Consider the following 23,396-nt stretch of genomic DNA (forward strand, 5'->3'; position numbering starts at 1 on the left):
GTGGGTCTGTGCCAGTCTAGATTCTGCCTAAGAAAAGCACTTACATCTCATGTTTTCTCTTTTTGTTTTCAAAAATCTTGTCAATTTCTAGTCTGTGGGACATACTTAGGTTGTCAATATTTTAAACTAAGTACGACTCATGGGACATAGTTGCTAATTCCTTTCCTGATGGTGAATAAAGACTCATCTCTTTTCTGGTCATTCATAAGCAATTCAGAGACCTGTTAATCTACAGTTTAAATTATAAATATAGTCTCAATTTAGTATAGTTTTGAGATGACACTTGGTAAAGATGGACCGCTATCCTTCAAAATGTGATTTCAACTTGCTGAGATCTGGAGCTGGGAACCCAAGGGCACTACGCCCAGACTTCTGATTTACAGAAACTGGAAAAAAAACACCAGATTAGTATTGTTTTAATCTGCTCACTTTGTCATAACTTACTGCAAAGCAGAGAACACTAATAGAATCCTTCCTTCATTGGTACTTCATTAATGTATCACTTGAATAAGAATCCCCATCTTAGAGTGTTTATCTCAGGACCCTAAAATTAGAAGGAAAAGGATTTATTTTCTTTCCTCCTTGACTGTTAATCTGGCCTCCATGACACATATTTGACCAGCTGTCATAAGGCAATGCCGTTTTTCCCTAACCTCTGCTTTTCCTCTGTGGATGGCATCATGTTCAGTTTCTAACCTCTGAACCACGTGTCCATCCCCTGTATCCAGCCAGCCCCATATACAAAAACATATGTCAAGTTCAAAGAGTGGTTCCTTTGAAGCATTTCTCACTAATCCTGAGTTTACAGGTAGTATGACTTCTGTGTTCTTTTTGAGCGGTAATGAAATGAGATTCACAACATATTTCTTTTGAAAGATATCTTCCTAATCAAATGTACTTCATTACAAATCTCCCGCAACATGGACACATTTGATATAGAAGAACATTAGACTCTATAGTGACCTTGTACTGTATTCAGTTAGCTAAGGTGAAACTGTGTTTACAAAAACACCTTTTCCTTTGTGGTTCCATATGAAGGGTGGTTCATACAAAAGAGATGTTTACATGAGCTTTTAAAGCTGGAAGTAAATCAGCAGTCATTGCACTGTGAAGGGCATGATGCTATGCTAGGCATCACTGCAAGGCAAACAGTTGCTTTGGTATAGGGCCACGAGCAGGGCCACGGAAAGGTCCTTGCTCAGGTATTTTGTAGCTCTGCAGCAAAAGATCCCAGCTTCTTCTGAAGGTCAACAATGCCATTATTAATGAATGCAGTTAGAGACAGATGAGGGTGGCAGTGTGTCCTCACAGGTTTCAGACTGCCCTTCTGGACACTAATTTGCCCTCACTCTCCATGGCTTCACATCCAACTTCTCTTTATAGCTGCCAGCTGTGCCGACACGGTGACATAAGGCTCACTAACACACGCAGAAGCAATGGTCCCTCATAGACTTTTTCACCAGCTCCCACAGCTACATAGAGTCTAATCTTTACCATAATTCATGCACAGGTGCACAACTCCTACACACGTTGTATGGATGAAAATCACATCTTGTTCATATAGGTTCTACTCTCATGGTCACGCTCTAACAGTTCATCGAACCGACTTTGAAATTTGCAAGAGATGGTGTGGATAGGGCACTAACAGTACCTTAATATATTTTTCTCTTATAACAAATGTCCAGAATTCAGATTTGCATTTCATTTGATTATTAACAATAGAGCACTCAGTGTCTATTTGAAGCATTCAGCAGTGTTTTTTGTTGTTGTTCATCCCGTATCCAATGCTCGGCTGGGTTAGACATGGAGATGCTCACTGGGCAAGTGCAGACCCTCACAGGATCTGACCACATGCACATGCCTGGATGTGACCCACCAGCTGCTGGGTTTCCTCTCCTTCCAGCCATTAGACTGAGGCAGAGTGCCCCACCTGAGGGCTGTGAAATCCATCTCCCCTTCCAACAAAACACCACCTCAAGGTGACCTCTAAGGAATTGCAACCTTCGTGCCAGAACCTGCTCTGTTAACACCTGGTTCAACAGTAGGCAACAGGGTCAAAGTTGCTCATCAAACACAGTATGGCACCACCAACCTAGGGCAGAAATGTCTGTCTCTTTCTTCTTAAGATGCCATGGAACATACAGGTCTGGTCCCCTCCACTCCCCATACCTGTATTCAGATCTCTGAAACGAGTCAATGTTAATAGCAGAACCCAGGCTTCTATTCCCCTCCATATGCTTCTAGGTAAAAGTCAGGGGTGGAGGGTAGTAGAATCAAGGGGAAGAGACAGAGAAGGAAAGGCCAGACAGGTCCTGGGATACCAGGGAGAGGGAAGGAAGCTGTTCAGAACACATCCTGGGAAGACAACATGAGCAGACAGAGCCAAATGGCCAAGCCCCTGGGACGTGCTTCGTTATTCCACAACAAACTCAAAGATAACACTCTTCGGGGATTTGAGACAGTGAACAGACAGCATGTATTCCAAGCACTGAGGTCCTTCTGAGTGGAGACCTGTACAACCGTACCTGCCTCACACCCAAGAAGTCAGCCCTGATGTCTATATGCAAGGGATTAAGAGCAAATACTTCACGTTTCTAGCTTTTAAGACAATTAAATCTACATAACAAAATGCATGGTATATTTGCCTAGAAAAGCACATCCTCTGATCCAATGTTCTAGATATAGGCAAACACTGAGAAATAAAGTTTCCATATTTAACAGAGTGCAGAATTAACACTCCAGCAAAAATGTAATAGAATTCAACATAAGGCAGAATTTTATAAACTTTTCCTCTGAACTTAGCCTTGAAGTATGAGTGGTAGAATTTCAATAGTTCAAGTTCAGGAAATTCAAATGTACATTATATGTCCTTGAAGGTCATTGCATTAATTTAGTAACTAATAGAGAAATCCCACTGTAAATGCGCTCACTTACAAAATCAGTTTTCCTGAGCACCCTGCTATCGCCAAGACCAACTCGTAAGATAATTTGCCATTGCTTATTGCAGAAGTCCACATCCATACTCATTCACATTCTATACACATCACGGTCACAGAGATATAACATTGGATTTTAATTGTGTAAAAGTTTGAAATTCTTGATCTCAATTCTGTTTCAGGATAACCTATTTAACAGAAAACTAGAGGGACCTCTGGGGATACGTCTTTATATAGGGAATTTGACAAAAGATCTAAGGAGGGGCATATATCCATTAGATGAAGCAGTGAAACGCTCATTTCAAACGATCAATCAGGAAATAATTAGCCTCAGGATATTTGAAAGTGAAATAGCCAGTTTGGGACTACAGGTGAGAGGCAGAAAGAGGGTCACCGTTCCTGAGCACGTTCCTGCCTCTAACAACCCTGATTTAGTCTCAGAGGAATCAGACCCGCCTATCATCCTGGTTCTTAAAATCTTCACGCGATGCAAAATTTTACTTTTTCTTTGTTAGAGAAACGAAAATGAGTTCTTTTTAATTACCTTGATTTACGTCAATAAAATGGCATGCCATACCTCATCAATTATAAATCCGATCAGGTTGCATAAGAAATGAAGTTCGTAAATGAAGATAAAAGAATACTAGTGATTTAAATGTTACAACTTTTGCAAAAGAGAAGTGAAATAGTTTAGGGAGAGTTTTACTCGATCAGTTAATATTGCCTGAAAGGCAATCTGGCTAAAGTGGAATTTACATCAAATCAGATACAGAGTATGTGTTCAGATTCTCCAGGCCTTTTCAGGTCTCATCTAAGAAAGACTTCAGTGTACGGTGGGCATTCTTACCAGTTATATAGCCCATCTAAAACATGCCGGACCATTTTCTCCTTTTCTCCTCTTGACATTTCATTCTTTTTTCCCTACGTATATTATTTTTTTCTTATTTTAATGTTCTTTTATTTTTTCTTTCATTTTCATCTCTCTGCTCTTTCTTTTTTAGCCAGGTACAAAGCTGCCATTTGATCCGATATCAAGAAAAGTATGCTCTAACAGTGGCTGGTAATTTCCTCGTCAGTGCTCGGATGGCTGATTCTTTCCCATGTTTTGTTCTTTCTACCTTCAATTGATAGTTATGTTCAGTGAGTGACAGAGGGGAAAATAGACACTGAATCTATGTGTCAGCTATGATCCTGTTTTTGCTCCTTCGTTCTTTTGCACACAGATAAGTTTGCCCATTGATATTTAACACATGTCAAGCCTTTTATTTATTGATACCTCTTTTGCCTTTCAGAGTACACATAAAAGTCTTGCTCCAATTTACATCGCTGCCTTTCCCCCCCCATTTACTTCTATAAAACTTATAAACAGATTGTGTGCTCAAAGACATGACCGTATTATGGTGTGCACAGGGTTCAAAAACCCAAACAGCGTGTATTGAATATGTCCTCTTTCCCAGAATGAGGGTGGAAAGTTGACAGTGACTTCATTCAAGCAGCTCATGGCCCATTAACACAGAGAGCTGACAAACAAGTCCCACGACAGCACTATGCTTCATATTCTACATACGGATGGGCAGAGAGTGTCACAGCAGTCCCTTGGCAGGGCACCTATTTCACAAGGTCATGAGCAGTGGCACATTAGCTGAGTCCTGAGGGGCATGTAGGAGGTGGTTGTGGGGAGGGAAGTGAATGCCGTGCAAGGCAGGCACAGTATGCGGACCTTCCAAGGTGAGAAACAGGATGACCATGTTCTGGAACTCAACCTGCCTGAACAGCAGTGAGGGTACTTGGTTGGGCAGCGATATTGGACAGGGAAGGAAACCTGACAGTAGGGGACAGACATGCAACACCTACCAGGGCCAAACCTTAGGAAGCACCACACTTTATTTGGATAGTAACAAACTGTAAGGATATAACATAAAAGGAACCTATATGAAATTATAGGGTATGTGACTATGGCTTCTAAATCACAGTTCCGCCCTTCTAGGCTTTGCCCTGTGAATGTGAACTACTTGTCTATTATGACAATTGACTTCCTGTAAGACCGTGCTCACACAGGGGATCTGGAGAGTCAGTGAAAGCTGGAAGGAGAACAGAAGAAACTTTCTCCTTATTTCTTACTGCATGATGCTATGACCAACTGAGCCACACCGGCAGGGCTATTTCTTGCTGTTGGCCCCACACCAAAACTTGACAGTCAGGTGGTCCTATCTTCTGCCTTCTTTGGCATTTCTAGAACCAGCCTTTCTCTGCCTCAAAGGGCTGGCAGCGGCCTGAGCTCCAGTTCTGAAAGCTGTTCCCCATTCCCCTAAAATATGATAAACTCAAATTTCTCCCCTTACACCCCCCAGACTGAGGGCAAGCAGCTGATCCCTGCAATTGCGTCTGGTGTTCCTCTGTGCTTTTGTTCTGGTCTCAGGTCTGTAACAGATGGAGAGCCTATTTGTCAAGTGGAATACCTTCTACTTAAATATTTACCATGCATTCTATTTCTTGGGTGATAGAGTACCCATAACTTAAACTTTAAACGTAAAGCATGGGCATTTAAAATATAGAAATAAATCATTGCTAACAGTTACCTTTATAATAGATTTGGACCAGAAATCTGCCTTTTCTCTATTTCTGCAGAACAAGGTCAGTGACAATTCTTATAATGAGTTTTCTGACTTGCAGGTCAAATTTCATCTTGAGTTCTTTCAGTGAAATGAGCACTTTGTGCACTGATTATTTTTATTTGTGTTGTGTTCTTTATGACTTGTTTAAGTTTCATAATCGTAAATGGCTCTCGGCAATGTTTCTTAAAATACAACCCAACATGTGTTTTGTATTTACACTTTCTTTTTGTTACATCAATTAAGAAGCTCTTGTAGCTAGAACCAGAGCAACAGAAATGATATAGTAGGAATGTTCTATATATTTTGTAATAATAATAAGCAATGTTATTGATTTATTAACATTTGTTATAGCTATACTACTATTAATAAAATGTTATAAAAGCTACAAATTATTCATCATTTATTTAAGTAGTACCCTATCAACTATGGTTATCTATGTTACCTTTTTTAAGCCTCATAATAACACATCAAAGCCTCAAAAATATATTAAAAAATCATGTCGTAGAAGCAGAAAGTGATGCTTTAAATATATATATTAAGTAACTGCTCTGTTTGACTACAAAGCATAGTTGCATAGCATAGTTTTGTTTGACAAGTAATGTGACTATTTCTATTCCAAATTAAAATGGTATTTTAGTTAATAGCAATAATAATTAATAATAAATTATTACTTAAAGTTTATTTTTAAATTTATATTTTAAATTACTTTATAATCTTAAACTTTTCTAACAGATTTTTCAATATGTTTGAATGATTATCTTATTACTTTGGATTTTTGAAGAGTAAAAAATGACAACTTTAAGGTTTACATTATTTTTAAACCATAATTTACAATTTATTTTACAAGAATGAGATTGATATTGTTCATTGTGGATTAATTCGTTAAAGTTTATATGTCTACACATATATACAGACACATGTATACATATCTATTTTAATGTATAATAAGGTTAATAGCATTTTTCTAGATCTCTGTCACAATGGTGGAGCAGTGGGGAAAGACTCAGTTTTCAGCATTTGGAAAGACAAAGAAAAATATAAACAATGATGCAGCAGAAAGAAGGAGCTCCTACCCTTTGCAACAGCATGCATGGACCTGGAGAGCATCACGCTAAGTGATATAAGCCAGGTAGTAAAAGATAAATACCATATTATCTCACCTATAAGTAAAATCTAATCAATAAAAATAAGCAAGCAAAACAGAATCAGAGACATTGAAATAAAGAACAAAATGACAGTAATCAGAGGGGAGGAGGGAAGGGGATACCAGGGAAAAGAAGGGAAACGGTCATCAAGGAACATGTATAAGGACCCATGGACAAGGCAAGTGGTGGGGGGAGATTGAATGCACGAGGTGGCAGTGAACAGGGCAGGGGAGACTAATGGTGGGAAAATGGGACAACTGTAATTGAACAACGATAAAAAATAAAATATAAATAAACTTTACTAGTTAGACAGTGATGGGATATATTTGAGTGAAACAGATTCACTATGCTTTCCCTTCATACCTGGGCACTGTTTTGAAACTCTCTTTTCTTCCAGGGCATTCTCTATTAATAATTTGTTCATGCTTTACAACCATTTGTAATTTATCTTCATAAAAATTTGATTAAACATTTGGCAGTACTATCTAAATTTATCATTCCCATTCCATAGGACTCCTATTACTCTTATACATTAAAGAAATTCTTGGACATGTTCACCAGGAGAGAGAAGTTTGAGAAAGTTTATGTCAGCACTATTAATAGCACTAGAATCTAATGCCAATTCCAATGTCATGCAAATGCCAAGTTTATTTCTCTACAGTGGAGCATGGATATAAACTATGGTAAAGCCATACAATAGAATATTATTTTAAATGAACTATAATTACAAGCAAAATGTAGTTGAACATTAGCAATATAATATTGAATCAAATCTAGGAATAGATATATTTTCATGATTTTTTAAATGCTTTTATAAAGACATGTATATTAAAACATATACACAAATACATTTTTGGAAAGCAATACCATAGCAAAGCTAAAGATGGAGATAGGATTTACTTGGAGGAGGGGGAAGGGAAGCAAAAGCGTGTCAGGGAAGAGAGAAACTACACTAATATTCTGGACCTCCCCGCTGATAAGCAGCCTGTTCACAGGAAGGCTTCCTAACTGAGGACAATGAGGAATGTCCAGAGGGATTTGGGCACAGCTACTGTATTCTCGTGACTTTGATGAAAACTAGACTAGATGGGATTAACAGATTAGATTCTGCAGAAACAAGATTAATGTGATTCATTTAAAGTCAATGAGATTAAAGCAAGACTGAGATAATTATTGGATTGAATCAATCAAGGTTGTATCCATGATTGATTTGAAAGATGCACAGTAAGGTCAAGTTAGAGGGAAGTAAATTGTACATCTTTGATGAGGTATATCCAGAAAAGTTACTGAAGATTATAGAGGCATGATATTTTAGTATACTCATTCTATACACATCTACGTATTCATCTATCATCTATCTATTTACCTAGCTACCTACCCATCATCTATTTATCTATATATTTCCATATTGTCTCTTTATCTAAAATGCTATGTTTTTCATAAATTTGAGCTGGAAAGCATTTTGATCTGAAAATCCAAATGATGAACTTGAAAACCTCTAATATGTCCTTTGAAAATGACACTGTAGATAGGAGTAATTTTAAAAGTGCATTTACCTTATATTCTTTAAAATAAGCTTAATGTTCTAAAGTACAAAATAATAAATTTCATCCAGTTTGTTCTTAGTAAAAAAGTATATCTTTTTAGAGCACTTATATGCTCTTCCAGGAATTATTTTAATTAAATACCTTGTATTCTGTCTGGTTTTAATTATATATTAAAATGAAAATTAACATGACTAAATCATATAGCATGACTTTGAAAACTGCAAAGACAAGGAGCAAATAGCAATAAATCAGAGGTCAAATAACAAAGCACCTAAAGAAAACTCTAGGTAGATTAACAGAGGCATTGAAATTTGAAGAGTAATCCATAGGCTAACTAAATATACTTAACAGTATGGAAAATCAAGTCTGAAAGCATAACTTTCATTTATTGAACAGATATTTATTGCACACTTATTATGAAATAGAATCTGTCAGTAAATAAGTAAATAAACATGTGAGTTAGTAAAACAGACCTGGCCCAGTTCATGTTCTTGTGGATAGAGGGTAAACAGCAAACACAGCACACAAGTCAACTATTTTCAAACCTTCTGTGGTAAAAGGAAAATTCAGAGACAGGTAAGAAGAATTTGGCCACAGGAGCTGGAGATGGAAGTTGCAATGTGTGCCTCCAACGAACACTACTCAGGTAGAGGAGAAGAGAAACGCTGCCATTTGCAGCAGCATGAGTGGACCTTGAGAAGATCACTCTAAGCGAAATAAGTCAGACAGAAAAAGTTGAGAACCATATGGTGTCACTCATATGTGGGGTTTAACCTGAAAGCAATGGATGAGCACGATTCAGAGAGATCTGATCAGATCGCTGGGGAGGAGAAGGAAAGGGCTGTTGGAGGAGTTTGCCCCCAGGCAATCAATAGTAGACAGTGTAGGAGGAGATTGACTGAGAAGCTAAAAGCTTCCGGAGCACAGGGAATCCTGGGCCAGGGATTTCAAATAAAAGCAGAGTAGAGACCGGCTCTTCCCCTCTTTTCCCTAGAGGATGCCTGGATGATTGTGCTGCAGCTGCCTGTGCTTCTCAAAGGACAGTATTTTGGGTAGATTTTGGATAGGAGAAGAAACTCCAGGTGTAGCCTATGAGTGGGAAGGCTTAGAAGAGGAAGGCAGGGTTATTCTTCTGTAACTAAAGAGTTAAGCATTTTAGCCTTAATTGATAAGGTTAAATGACTAATGCATGTGGAAATCTATGATCCCCAAATTAGGTAGCTTTTAGTAAAGACTTTTTTCCTTTATCACCAAACCTTTGCCTCCAGAATTTTGCCTGGAGGGTGGCAGCAGACAGCAGGAACTCACGAGCTGCTTGGTAAGAAACAAAACAAACCAAAAATCATAGACACAGACCACTGTATGATGGATACCATAGGGAAGGGAATCAAATATATGTGATGGAAGAAGATGAGACGGTGGGTGGTGGGCACACGGTGTGATAGATAGATGGTGCTTCACCGGAATGTACACTTGAAACCTATATGGTCTTCGCAAACACTGTCACCCCAACAAATGTAATTTTTAAAAAATCCCCAAATGATGGGGGCATTACAGGGAGACAGCCAGTGGGAGTTTTTTGGAAGGTACAGCGTGTGGATGAATACAGAGGATTCTATGGAAAGTAACCTCACAGGGTGATCTGATTATAAATCCCTGGCTGGGCAGGTCATTGGGCCACCGTTGGCAGTCATGCCTCAGGCACATGACTCAAGGAAGCCCCGTCCAATTTTTCTTTGCATCTAGGACAGCACACCTTCAATAACACACACCCCCTTTCAGATCCCTCTTTCTAAAGCACACAAGACAGCACATAATCACAACCACCTTGTAATCCGATCCTGTCTTGCTTTTTTCCACCTTCCTGTAATCTTCCTTGTGTCTCCTCTTTAATTTCAAATGCATGAAATGATATACAAAACTGATATTCTCTGGAGCATTTGAGATCTTATTCTCTAACATATGTCATCAGTGTGGCTCAGATAAAATTACAAAAATTAGCTACAGATGTGGATGTTTCTTATGTCGACAGGGTTTCACTTCAGTCCTTTGGAATATGGTGTTGGATGACAGTTCTATGGTATTCTGAGCTCCAGAAAGACAAACAACAAATGGGTCCCAGAGCAAAGTAACCCTGAAACATTCCTGGAGGCACAAATGAAAAACAGGAGCTGTCTTACTTGGGGCGTGTCAGGAGAAGACAGGTTCTTTGGGAAAGACAATAATGCTGGGGGCGGGGGGTGGGGGGGAAGGCAGCAGCAGAAGTGGAAAAAAATGTGAGGTGGATTGATTCCATAAAAGAATCCAGAGACATGAGTCTACAAGAGCTGACAAAGCAGTTGAGGACAGGACATTGTGGCCATCACTCATTCATTCATAGGGTCACCAGGAGCTGGAACCAACTCAATGGTGCATAATAACAAATAGAGTTTCACCAGACTTGGAAAGAAGCACGCTGCCAGTTGTATCTGGAGAAAACATTCCAAGCAGTGGGTAGGAATTGAGTGAAAACACTAAGGAGACAGTATGCCTGGCATTCAAAAAACAGCAAGGAGGTCAGTGTGGCAGGAGTCGGGGCAGAGAGGGAGAGTGGTAGAGGAAATCAGGATAAAGTAAGAGGGTGTAGCCCCTTTCAAGTCTGAAGGAAATGGGGTGTCTTTGCAGAAGTTTGAACTTAAGAGGCAGGTTCTAATTTGCATTTTAAGGATCTCTGGGTTTTGTGTTGAGGATAAACTATAGAATGGGCATTGGTTGGAGCAATACGATCAGCCGGGCACTATAGTGACAGCCAAAGGGGATGGTAGTGACCATCTTCAGAAAAAAAAAAAGATTGTAAAGGTGAATCCTGCAATTGGGAGACTCTGGGCCGGGCAATCTCAGCATGTCAGATAATTCTCTGATACTGTCATGATGAAAACTGCCACGCCACTCAGTGGCTGAGAGAATGTTTCTAATATGAAAATTGGAATGTGCAGCTACATATGAAACAAAGTATCATAAAGAATATGAGAGAGCAAGTCCATGACAGCATTTGCTTCATTTGGCATCAAGACAACATCACCATCTGAAAATGACACAAGCTTGCTTTTGCTTACCTGGAGAGAGCAAATGCATGAAGGAGTCGCAGACATATCTGAACCCACTAGAATGTAGGCTCCAGAATGTGAGAAGATTATACCAATTGCTGCTTCTTTCCCAGACTCTTGAACATTAACTGGGATATAAGAGGCTCTGTAATTAGTAGTTGGAAAAAGTATTAAATGAACAAAAGACTTTTAACATCTGTTATCAGGCCAGGCAGAGATTTGAAAAGAAAACTATTGTTTCATGTAAAGTATTTGCTAGTTTAATTATTTTATTCCCTTTAAATTTTTCATTGAATTGTACTAAAATATATTCCATTGAGATTCAAACTTTACGTTTACTTAGTAAAGTGCTATTTTTTCTTTTTGCAACAGATTGTGTGTTTTAGCTATTTAATTGTGTTATTTATGGAACATATTATGAAAACATTTAAAAAGTTGTGAAATGTCACCCAAACTTTGTTTCTTTCTTAAGCAACATAGTATACCCACACACTCCTAATTTTTAGGACAGACTGGGATAATTAATTTTTTCCTATATGCATATGTAAACTATCTAGGCTTTTCTTTATGACATATTGTTTATTTGAAAACATTTATCCTTTGTTGATATGTTAATCTAAAATGTAGCAGACATAGTGAGTATGAGTGAACTAAAGTGAAGTAAAATATGACTAAGAAAAGCAAAGATCAAAAAATAATCTTACTGGAAACATTTGAATTTACTGAAGTACTTTAATATGCTTGTATGTTTTTATTCCATGGTATATACATAAAGGCATGCCAGATTTTTATGGTATATCTTACTTCCTAGATGGTGCTGACAAGACATTGAGAAAATAATTTAATTTCAAAAATCTGTCAGATCCTACGAAACAGAAAGTAGGGGTAGATGGTCTCTACCAGTTTAACAAACATTTCTAAAATGGATTTGCTTTGGCAGCTAATATAAAGGGATCAGGATGTTTGGGAGTTTATCTCATCTTTAAAACTGCTGGTGCCTGCTGTTTTTTCCTTGAAGGAAATCCGAAGCCAACCCTGGTGAAACCTTGGTGCTATAACCTAAGGTTTAATGGGACCACAAACTCCCTGGTCCTGCCAAGGATTTGGAGGGAATGAGCCTGTTAAGAAATCAGCCTTGAGAGATGTTGAAATAACTTTGCATTTGCTCAAGGGATGTATGTAATATTTCAGCGCATGAAAGAGTCCTTTGCACTAACTTCTGACACTGTTTAAGAACCTTTGGTACTGATACCCATGTCTAAATACTTTCGACAGCTCCTCCTGTGGTAAAACAAATCTCTAAAAAATATAAATTAATATATAATATGTAAAAGAGTTCCATCAGACTGCAGAAAATGTTAATATTGTTAATTATAATCATTAGTATTTTACAAATAGATGTACTTGTATGAATTTTCATTGCCTACATGTCTTTAATTTTGCTTTCTCAGTGTTAACACAGGTTTAAGCAATATTTTATATATGTGCTTAAAATGTTTTAATATCTTTATGATTCAATGTTAATAAAAGAGATAGTCTGAAGAATATATCTTACTAAAGTGCTTTTTAAAAAATAGACAAAACAATATAAACATAAAAGTAAAATACTTTTTATAAACTCTACAATTTTAAAATTACAAGTAATATTAGGATGGTTACATGATTAAAGGATACACTGTATTAATACAGAGATAAGAATGTGGTGAATTTTATAAAAGTGGAAAATTATTTAGATACTTAGAAAAACATTTGCAGATAACTAGTTAAATAATAAAGAACCCATTTAGTCTGTATCATTTATAATTTTTGTGGGTATTTGTATCAGATCCACCTTAACTTTCTAAAACAAAAATGTTCATGAAAAGTTAACTCAAAATTTCTGAACACATACTGTTTCTAACCAGGAGACTTATGCTCTGTGGTTTTTGCAACAAACAGTACCCCACAATGAGTTTTTCCCCCTGTAGGCTAAGTACTGGGAAAGGAACACTTTATTCCTTAAAAATCATTTTTTCTCAGTAAATTGCAAATTACAAAAGATTTCAGTTTTTCAATATCCTATCTTAAATTAGAGACTAAATCCCAGCCATTTCTTCAGGGAGCACCGCTTTTTCCAGCAAAGTATGATTGCTTTCTCAATCTTAGAGTTTGCATCAACAAAACTCCTTTCTGTGTTATCATATTCATTGTCCATTATTCCACAATGTATAAAATATCAAACTTATTTTCATGTGTGTATGTGTCGTGTGTGTATTTTTCATCCCATTACCCGTTGACTAAGATGCAAAGTGACTGTTGCTATTTTTGACATATGTTTTATTTACATTTTGATGTGTAGGAATTTATTTTATACTTTAGCATATCTCTGTAAGATGTTGGAGTAAAGGTATTATTGGAAAATTAAAAAATACTTTTTATTTTTATATATTGAATTTTTTCTGATTTTTTTATAAGTGGTACCCTACATTAATACCATCACAGTTAAGAAATAAGGTTAATAAATAGGTGAAAAGGATTTTAGTAATATGAAATGATAAAGGCCAACAAACTGTAAAGGTATAGCCAACATATTATAATCTAAAATTTAAGAAAGTTCATTGTATTGAAGAAGAACTCATGCCATGCTTGAGAAAATCCACTTAAATGTAACTTCTTTGAGTATTTTTTTCTAGTGTATTTCCTGCTGCTAAACTTCTTACCCACTGGACACATTCCAGATTTTTTTATTATAAGTAATAAAATCATAGAAATACTACACACTAGCATTTCAGAATGACTTGATTTTTTCACTGGAGTTTTGCAAATGTCTTCCTCCCTCAAGTTTTCCTTTTTTTAATTGGTTACTTAAAAAGAATAAAATAAATGACGAAAATGTTAGTGAAGAAGATTCCCTGTTGCCCACAGGAAAAAAATTCAAATTCTGTTGAATAGAATTCAATTTAAGCTTAGTTTTAAAAAATAAAAATTGCTCAATGTTAAAGTTTCTTTATGTGAGCATATTGAAACAGCCAATTTGTAAACATAGTAAAACTTACAATGAATAGCTGAAATCAATATTTTGAACAACTCTCTCTAAAGCTGGTGTTTCAAAGACAATAACTTTGTCACAAAATATATATTATATGTAGTCTCTTACTTGACACTAAAATATTTTATATATGAATCTCTGAGAATCGTTTTTAACATATACTTGATCATTAAATCTGTAAGCCCCAATCTAATTACAGATGCCTTTATTTATTAAAAATGAATCAATAAAAATTCTTGAACTGAGACCTAGAATTTCAGTAGTGAACTACACAAAGTTCATTTCTTTTTTCATGGAGCTTTATAATCTTTTAAGATAAGCAAACATTAAACAAATAATTACAAACTAACTTTTAGCAATAACTGTGATATAAGCCAAAATTGCAAGATGCAATAAATATGTATTTTGGGGTAGCAGGAATGACTCATTAGAGTGTAACAAGGAAAATTACCAAGATGTAGTGAAAAACAATGAAAGTAGAAGTTTGCCAGAAAAAGACATTTTTTTTAAATGAATAGTTGGAGAAGAAGAAACAGAATCTATGAAAGTGCTGAGAAGGAGGTTTGTCAATTTTAGGGACTAAGAGAAAGGCAGAGTTTCATTAATAAGACCCAAGGGTAGGTATATTTGAGGTCTCCCAGAATGCAGATCATGTCCAGCTGTATTCTGGGAGCATGTGAATGGTATTGTGGGATTTTTAAGCAGGAGAGTAGCATGACATCAACAAGTTCAATAAAAACACATCGATAGGTAATAAAAAAGTTATTACCAACAAGAGACCCCAACAAGAAAATGACTGTGATAGCCAGGTGAGAGAATTTGGTGACTAGTGGGTGGTAAGTGAGGAGACAAAATAGAGAAGAATTAATTGTTGATTTTATGTTGTGTGAGGGAAAAGAGAGAGACCAGTTGGTAATCCACATCAGACAGGCAAAGTAGGTCTGATGTTAAGTGTTCTTACCAAAATAAAATGTGATACAACATGAAATGTAAAATATAATAAAAAATAATTACTGAAATGAGTATCACAAGAATACTAACAGATTATCTTGAAAAACTAGGTTTCAGTTTAAGATGCATTTAATTGTAGATGCATGGGCATAACAGCATAGGATGCAACAAGGAGAACAAAGTTGAAAGCCGCACCTTCCCTCTGTGAGTACTGTCTATTATAAATCATCAGATAACAGAAAGGAAGACAATACATTATAGACTAGTTGCCATAACATTACACTATAAAACAGACAAAGCCAAAGTCACATGTTTCACTTACTAACCCAATAAAGACACATTGTGCCCATGGTCTGACACTTGCAATAAGAAGAGCAGTTTGTAGACAAGGTTAAGAAATAATGCAGTGTCTCATCCTAATCAGCACTCAATGAAATTATTTTTCTTCCCTGAGTAGAGTAAATGGGTACACTTGTCCTTGAAATATAATTACAGGTAACTTTCTTTAAAGGATTATGAAGTTAGGAGAGAATGAGAGAGAGTGAGAAAGAGATTAAGAGAGAGAGCTTTACAGCACTTTTGAAAAAATGTGGAGTGACCAGAAAAGAAATGTAGCCATTTACAGGGAAGAGTATTTTGTAATGTGTGATAATATTTAACGTGAAATGTTGTTTGAACGACAGAATGTATAGCACAGAGAATACCTGGTACCCTGGTCTTTGAGGAGTTCCAATCATGCTGATGTGTCTCTAGTTATATCTCTGTTTTACGACTTTGTTCTAACCACAACAGAATACTGATTATTTTAAGTGGCTTCCTCAGCTGACAGAGACCTTTCGCAGAAAGACAGGCCTGACATGGACAATTGAAAAGTTAGCTAATGAAGAACACTGAAACCAGCCAGGTGGAATGCTAATGAACTGCCCTCATTTTTTTTTTTTTGAAAAAGTGAAACTTTTACATGTAAAGCAGCTTTGCCTATGTCAGTATTTTATATGTGCTATGACTCGATGTTATGTGAATAAATATAGTCTTGTCTTTTTAAATTTAAATTGTATGCTGGATTATTGCCCCAGATAGGGGTATTATCCCATGTGTAATTTTCTAAGAGAAGTTCTCTGACTTTTTTTTCTTGTAAAAGAAAGACAAAAGACTAAAAACTTGATCATGAGACTTTGCCACACTACCTGTGTATGGCTCTCCCTTCAGATTTTGCCTAATAATTAGAAGGCCCATTACCCTTTATACCAACAGATGAAGGGCAGAACCTTCCCTGGGGCCACAGGTTGTCTTTTGCTACTTCAAAAAAAATTATTTGGACTTTCTTCACATATTTATTTATTTTTTATTTATCTTTATAGGGGAAGGGAAGGAGAGAGGGAGAGAATTATCAATGTATGGTTGCTTTTTTTGTGTCCCCACTGACAACTGGCCCGCAACCCAGGCATGTGCCCTGACTGGGAATCAATCATGATCCTTCCATTCACAGGCCTGTGCTCAATCCACCAAGCTACACCAGCCAGGGCTGCCTTTTGCTACATTTTAAAGGTGATGGCTGAGATGCTATCTTAAATGATGACAGTTTTCTTAGACCTATGGAAAGTGAACTCTGTTTTAATGCATTAGCACTACTCATCAGTTTATTTTAATTATCTGGGAAATCAGAAAAAAGTAATGTAGGTTATTTATTTTAAATAGTTATAATCTGCCCAAACTCTGTGCTAGTAGGCATAGATTCATGCTGTCCCCATACATTTAAAATACTGTGAGTAAAAAGTCGGGTTTGCTGGAATAATTTCAATCGAATATTTTACCATTTGGAAAGCTTTATTTAGCAAATAAGTAAAAAATGTGTTTTCTTATGACTTGTTTCTATGTGTTTGTCTTGGTCTGGTATTAATTCACTCATGTCTGGCATATGGTGATGCCAATCAGTAGTCTATGTGTTAGACTAAGAAAAAAAACCTGCAAAAACTGTCGAAAATCAAGCCCTGACCAGGTGTTCCAGTTGGTTAGAGTGCTGTCCCAACACCTCAAGGTTACAGTCAGGGCACGTACAAGAAACAACCAATGAATGCAGAGATAAGGGGGACAACAAATGGATGTGTCTCTTTTTCTCTCTTTTTCTCTCTCTCTTCCCTTCTGTATCTAAAACAAAAAATATGAAAAAAATATACTGTCTAATCAGCAACTACAGATGGAAGATTATGTTATGATACAGCTGTCAGAATCTTCATTAACAGCCCCCTTCTATTTTGGCAAACATTTTGATAGTCAGCTGAAAAAATAAAACAAGTAGAGTGTGATGTCATTTGTGCCCAGATTAATATAAATCCATACATGAATTTTCATGGCAAATATTAAAAGGCAGGTAGAGCACCAGATTTTTTGAAAAGAAAGTTTGTATATAGTAAATATGTTAAAGTATTGTTAGAGATGTTATTTCATATTCTCACTTTAATGCATATTCATACAATTGACCAAATACTCATAGATAGAATCAGTTATATTTCACTGATAGATCCAGTTATATTTCCAGTAACATATGTTGATACAAACATGAATGATGATATCACTGAATATATTAAAAGATTTCAATGTTGAAAATACTTCACTGGGGTTGACTGTGCTTCTCTACAAAAATGTAAAAAACTAAATTTAAATTTCCCTTTTGAAAAAACATACCATAACCATACATTTTGGCATAAAACTGCTCTTTTTACCGTATAAAAAAGGGGTACACAATGACACCAGTGGAATGTTAACCAGTATATCAGGTTTTGACTGAATGCTCTGTGCCAACCAGGTTAGTGAAAGAGGAAGAAAAAGATGTTATTTTTAAAAGTTGCTTGCCGTTTAAATGACTTGCTTTGAGAAGGTAGCAGAAACACTCATCAAACGGAAATTAATCTTTGTTGGATAAAACACATCTTGATTGGCCTCTTTGGTGATGAAAGGCAAGACACCTTTGCTATTATCTACAGGGGAGATGCTGAGATAAAGAAGAATTAAATCACTTTGTAAAATACCTAAGAGGGAGCTTGTGCTTGACAGGTGATGCCTCACCAGGGGAGCAGGGACCCTGGCAGAAAGCATGGTAGAAGGCTGCAGTGAGGCTGTTCAGGTGCGGTGTGTGGTTGGGGCATGATGAGGGCCCATCTAGGTGGACCACTGAGCCTCCTTCCGTCCTTCTATCATGGCACAACCACCGAGACTTGAGCAATGATGATACACAGCTTCTAGTCTGAAGCCTTTTCTCCTGTGTCGGAATGACCTTCTTTTACTGTGAAATGTTAGTAAGATGTAGCACATGCAGCAACACTTCTCAGTGATGCTTCGGGCAAGGAAGGAAGTGAGAAAGCAGGGCAGAAGGTTGTTCATGTTGAGCAACAGTGTGAATAGAGGCCGAGCATCACTACTCAGGGGAGTGATTGGCAGTTGCTTTAACTGTTTAGGAAACTGGAAGAAGTGCTCTCATTCTCGAGGTCACGGAATCCTTTCATCCAAATATATAGAAAGCATCAGGGATGAAAAAACCAGAAGCTGTCGTCTACCAATATCTGAGACAGCTTCTGGAGGAAGTAGCAATTTTTAATAATTCATGATGATTTAATATACACCGTTGAAAAGCCACCTTTTAAAATTTTCTAGTAAAATATATGTTGAAAAGATCGGGATAGCTTTGAGAGAGGAGAACTTACCAAAATTTGTTGTGTAAAAGTATATATTTATGTGATGAGTTGGAAAATATACCTGTGTTTAAATTACAGCTATACATATGGTTGTTAACAACTTAAAAGGAGAATATACATAACATAGTGCTAGAATTTAAGGGACGTTTGAGAGAAATATGGTAATATATTTTCACCATCCCGGGCCAAGCATGGCCTTAATGATTCTCACGCACTTTCAACTTAAGCTTTCTGAAAATGAATCACTTTAAAGCCCTTCTTGTGCTGAAATAACAAAGCTTTTCTGTCATGTGATGACAGAGCCCAGCAGGCTGCACTACTTGTGCGCGTCTCCAGCACAGGGCAGCCGTCTCTAGAACACAGGCTACACGTCTTCCCTGGTCGGTGAGGGTTTTCTTCACTGTCACAGTCTGAGAGAATGTAAGAGAAGTTTGGTGGCAACATGAGAAATTGCCAGTGATCAGGTTTACTAATCAGCGCACAGCGTAACGACGATTTGAAATAGAAGAATTCAAATTCAGTGATTTTAAAGTACCCTCCTACAAATAGGAGAGGCATTGTATGGACTGTGAATAAGATAGCACCACTTAGGCTGATTGAAATTATTTTAATAAGTATAGAGAATATGTATCTAATAATCCTCCAAATTGGACGAGTGAATGTTGGTTATGGAAAAACACTTTGATCTTCAGACGCTTACCGTGATTAATTTGAACAGCACAGTAACTGAGATTGAGGTCTATTTTACACTGTTGTATTTCCTAGTCGTATACACATTTTACATTAAACACACAATAATTGAATGCAATATGTAGAAGTTGATCCATTTTGTCCCCAGAATGTACTTTGAAAAATCTTCTTTCACTTTAATTTATGAGTAATTATAGCTAACTGATATGTAGAAGACAGAGTGACACAGCGGGATGCATTATTTTAGGATTTATGTCAGTGAGAGTGAAAAGTGAAATAGAAACCAATTTCCTGTACAAGGGATATCTAAGAAGAAAGGAAAACCCTTCCAAATGCCTTCAAAGTTATTCTGTGTATGGTCTAAACAGGGCAGTGGGTGTTTTCAACCTAGGAAACAACGTTCCTTTGTATTGATTGATCAATTTGACTAGGAAGTGAAGTATATAACTGTGAAACAGAAAGAGGATATGGTTAATAACTACATCCAATTTCATTAAATTCGAATGGTATGTAAAATTTAAAGTTTTAGGGAAAGTATTTTTTAACACTTTTCTGAAATAAACTTTGGGTTTATTCCAATTCTACAATCTATTTTCCATTGTTTGGCATGTAGGGGGTTTGCCCAGTGTTGTACTTATAAATGGTTCAAATTCTGTATTCATTAATAAATTTTATGATGAACTACTCAAAGACCCACTGATAACTATAGTAATTGAAATGAGGATGAAATTAGATGGCTTCACAAGGTAGTGATATAAATCTGTAATTTTTTTTGTAGCCTAATAATAAACTCTAATACTGCGTACAATTGTTTCTTTTAGGGCTTATAGTTTAATATGTTTCCTCTGTTTGTTAAAATGGTTGAAAGTTATTCACTTGCTATCTATTTATTGCTGGTAAACAGTTTTAACTCGAAAGAGAGTAGTTATGCTGGTTGAAGAAACGTTCTCCAGTGAGTGAAATCAGGGAGGGTGTGGTGTGCTGTGAGCAGAAGCAGTCACCAGGGAGGTGGCTGAGCTCTGAGGTCACCAGGCAGGTGGCTGAGTGTGCAGCAGAGTGCAGAGGAAAGGAAACAGGTAGAAATGGGGAGGTCAAGGGCAAGGCTTTAAATGTACTGACAAGCACACATTAGAGGTTAAAGGGGAATAAAATTTTAAGAGGGAATTCTCCGAATCTTAAAAGTATTGATTTTCGTATTTTTATTACAGGACAAAAGACACCAAGACTATATCACCAGCACTTAGGTCCTTTAAATATCCACAGTTGGCTTGAAGAAAATAAAACATTCTGGTGGACATAATTCCACTTGGTTCTTAAATCATTCTTTAGTAAAAAATTATGTGATTAGGAATGTGTTAATTCTTTTGGTGACCTTGAAGAATGAATGCATTTTGCTCTAAGCCTATCCCTTAACTTCTAGGATGCTTTTAATTTTCCATCAAGCATTAAAGGGTTATTTTTTGCTATTTTTGTTGTCAGATTATTTAATTCAAATTTTAATGTCTAAATTTATTTAACTATATACAATTGTTACAACCATGGCCAATAACATATACACACTAAAATGACCTATATTCCATGAAATTGCACTGGATATCCTAAGTACCTTAACTTGTGCTATCAGATTTATATTTTTTCATTTATTAAAATATGGTTTCTTTTTTCTCTGCATATATTTTAAATTCTTTAAAAAATTTTTTTTTTAAGATTTTATTTATTTATCTTTAGAGGGGAAGGGAAGGAGAGAAGGAGAGAAGTATCAATGTATGGTTGCCTCTCGTGAGTCCCCCACTGGGAACTGGCCTGCAACCCAGGCATGTGCCCTGACTGGGAATCGAACCGTGATCGTGTGGTTCTCAGGCTCATGCCCAATCCACTGAGCTATGCCAGCCAGGGCATATTTTAAATTCTTGACAGTGGTGTTTAGTTTTAGACCCAAGTTTCACAAATGAATCAAATATATAACATATATGTATTTCAATCAAGTGAACGTAAATTATTTATTGCTCTTTGTTTTTAAGACACTATTACAGAATAATTGTTAATTGTCCAATAAACAGCATGTCCTATAATGGCAATGTCATATTACATATAGTTTCATAGTGGGTAATAATTTGGGAAGTTTCTTGTCTTACTTTAATGACTATATAAGGAATAAAAGTAGTTACTAAAATTATTAATGATTCATCTAGAAGCAAATGTGTTTTAGTATTCTATCAGGTATTTTGGTTAGTATTTATTCAAAATTTTAAAGACATTGCAAGTGAGTTATATAAAAAATAACTGCTATTATGTTCCATTATCATGTGCTTGAAACATTGCTTTTTGGTTCTGAACAATCAAAGTAAGATGTGTAAATGAGATACTGATGCTAAAATACAGTTTAAATGTTTTTCCTACAACATTCTGTTTCAAATATTTGTTTTTATCAAGAACCCCTTTACTTCATTGTAAAAATACTGGGTGTTAAGTATGTTTAATATTTTCCTATACATAATTAATTATTTTTATTTTGAGATAATAGTCTCTGGGTTCTTAATAAATAATAATATTCCAGTAATAACTTCTGTGTTGTGGCTGGAGGATAATTGGTCTAGATTGAAATATTTAATTTGTCATTATTGAAAAATCTGCTTTTGATGTGATTACTGGCCATCACTGGACGTTCTGACTTACTCTAGTATGACAGAGGAACTCTTAGCTTCCCTTGGTCTACCTGTCAGTCCACACCGAGAGGATGCACTCGCGTCTGCGCAATATTCGATCAGCAGAAACCTCTACCTTCATGGGAAAACCAGAGCTCTGGCCACTTCCCTCACAGGCAGGTACCAAGACAACAGCCTGGCCATTCTCACAGGGATTCTGTGAGGACAGGATGACACAGCAGATATAGGCGTGTACTCTGCAGCCGATCTATGTTCATAAACAATACCTTGTGTAGAAAGCCTATTTCCTGAAGATTCACATTATGGGTAATAGGACAAAATTCATCTTCCTCCCTGAACATTTCTTGGCAACTCGCTATTTACAAAATTATCAATTTTCTTAATATCAAATTCTCCTTCCAACTAGGAAACTGTATTGATGCAGTCGCTATTTCTGTGTGTAGGTAATTAGCATACATTTTATCTGAATTCTTTCTCATTCAAAGGTTACTAGAGATATATTCTCATATGCATACACATATAAAACTATGGATATTTCCTACTTGAATTAGGTCTGATTAAAATAAGGCCCTGGCTGGTGTAGCTCAGTGGATTGAGTGCGGGCCTGCAAACCAGAGGATCGCGGTTCAGTTTCCAGTCAGGGCACATGCCTGGGTTGTAGGCCGGTTCCCTGAAGGCCAACTCCCAGCAGGGGACGCACGAGAGGAAACCATACATTGATGTTTCTCTTCCTCTCTCCTTCCACTCTAAAGATAAATAAATAAATAAAATAAAAATAATAAAAACAAGGTTACTAGATGTGTATGGAAACTTACTGATCTTCCTAGACAGGTTATGAAGTTTAGACAATCCCACAGTGTTCAATCTGGGTCAAAGAAGGGATTATTGAGTTTCTGTCATGAAAACCGCTTATATAGTAATGCACTTAATGACTTAATCTGAAATTGCAAAGTGACTGTCCTTTATAACAGTGTAGCACCAGACTCGCTGCCTCCCTTGGAGATATCCTCTGTGCCACCATTATGGCAAAAGAGAAATGT

This window comes from Sturnira hondurensis, unplaced genomic scaffold (assembly GCF_014824575.4).
Source record: "Sturnira hondurensis isolate 20B ecotype Veracruz unplaced genomic scaffold, ASM1482457v3 Scaffold0010128, whole genome shotgun sequence".
NCBI lineage: Eukaryota > Metazoa > Chordata > Mammalia > Chiroptera > Phyllostomidae > Sturnira > Sturnira hondurensis.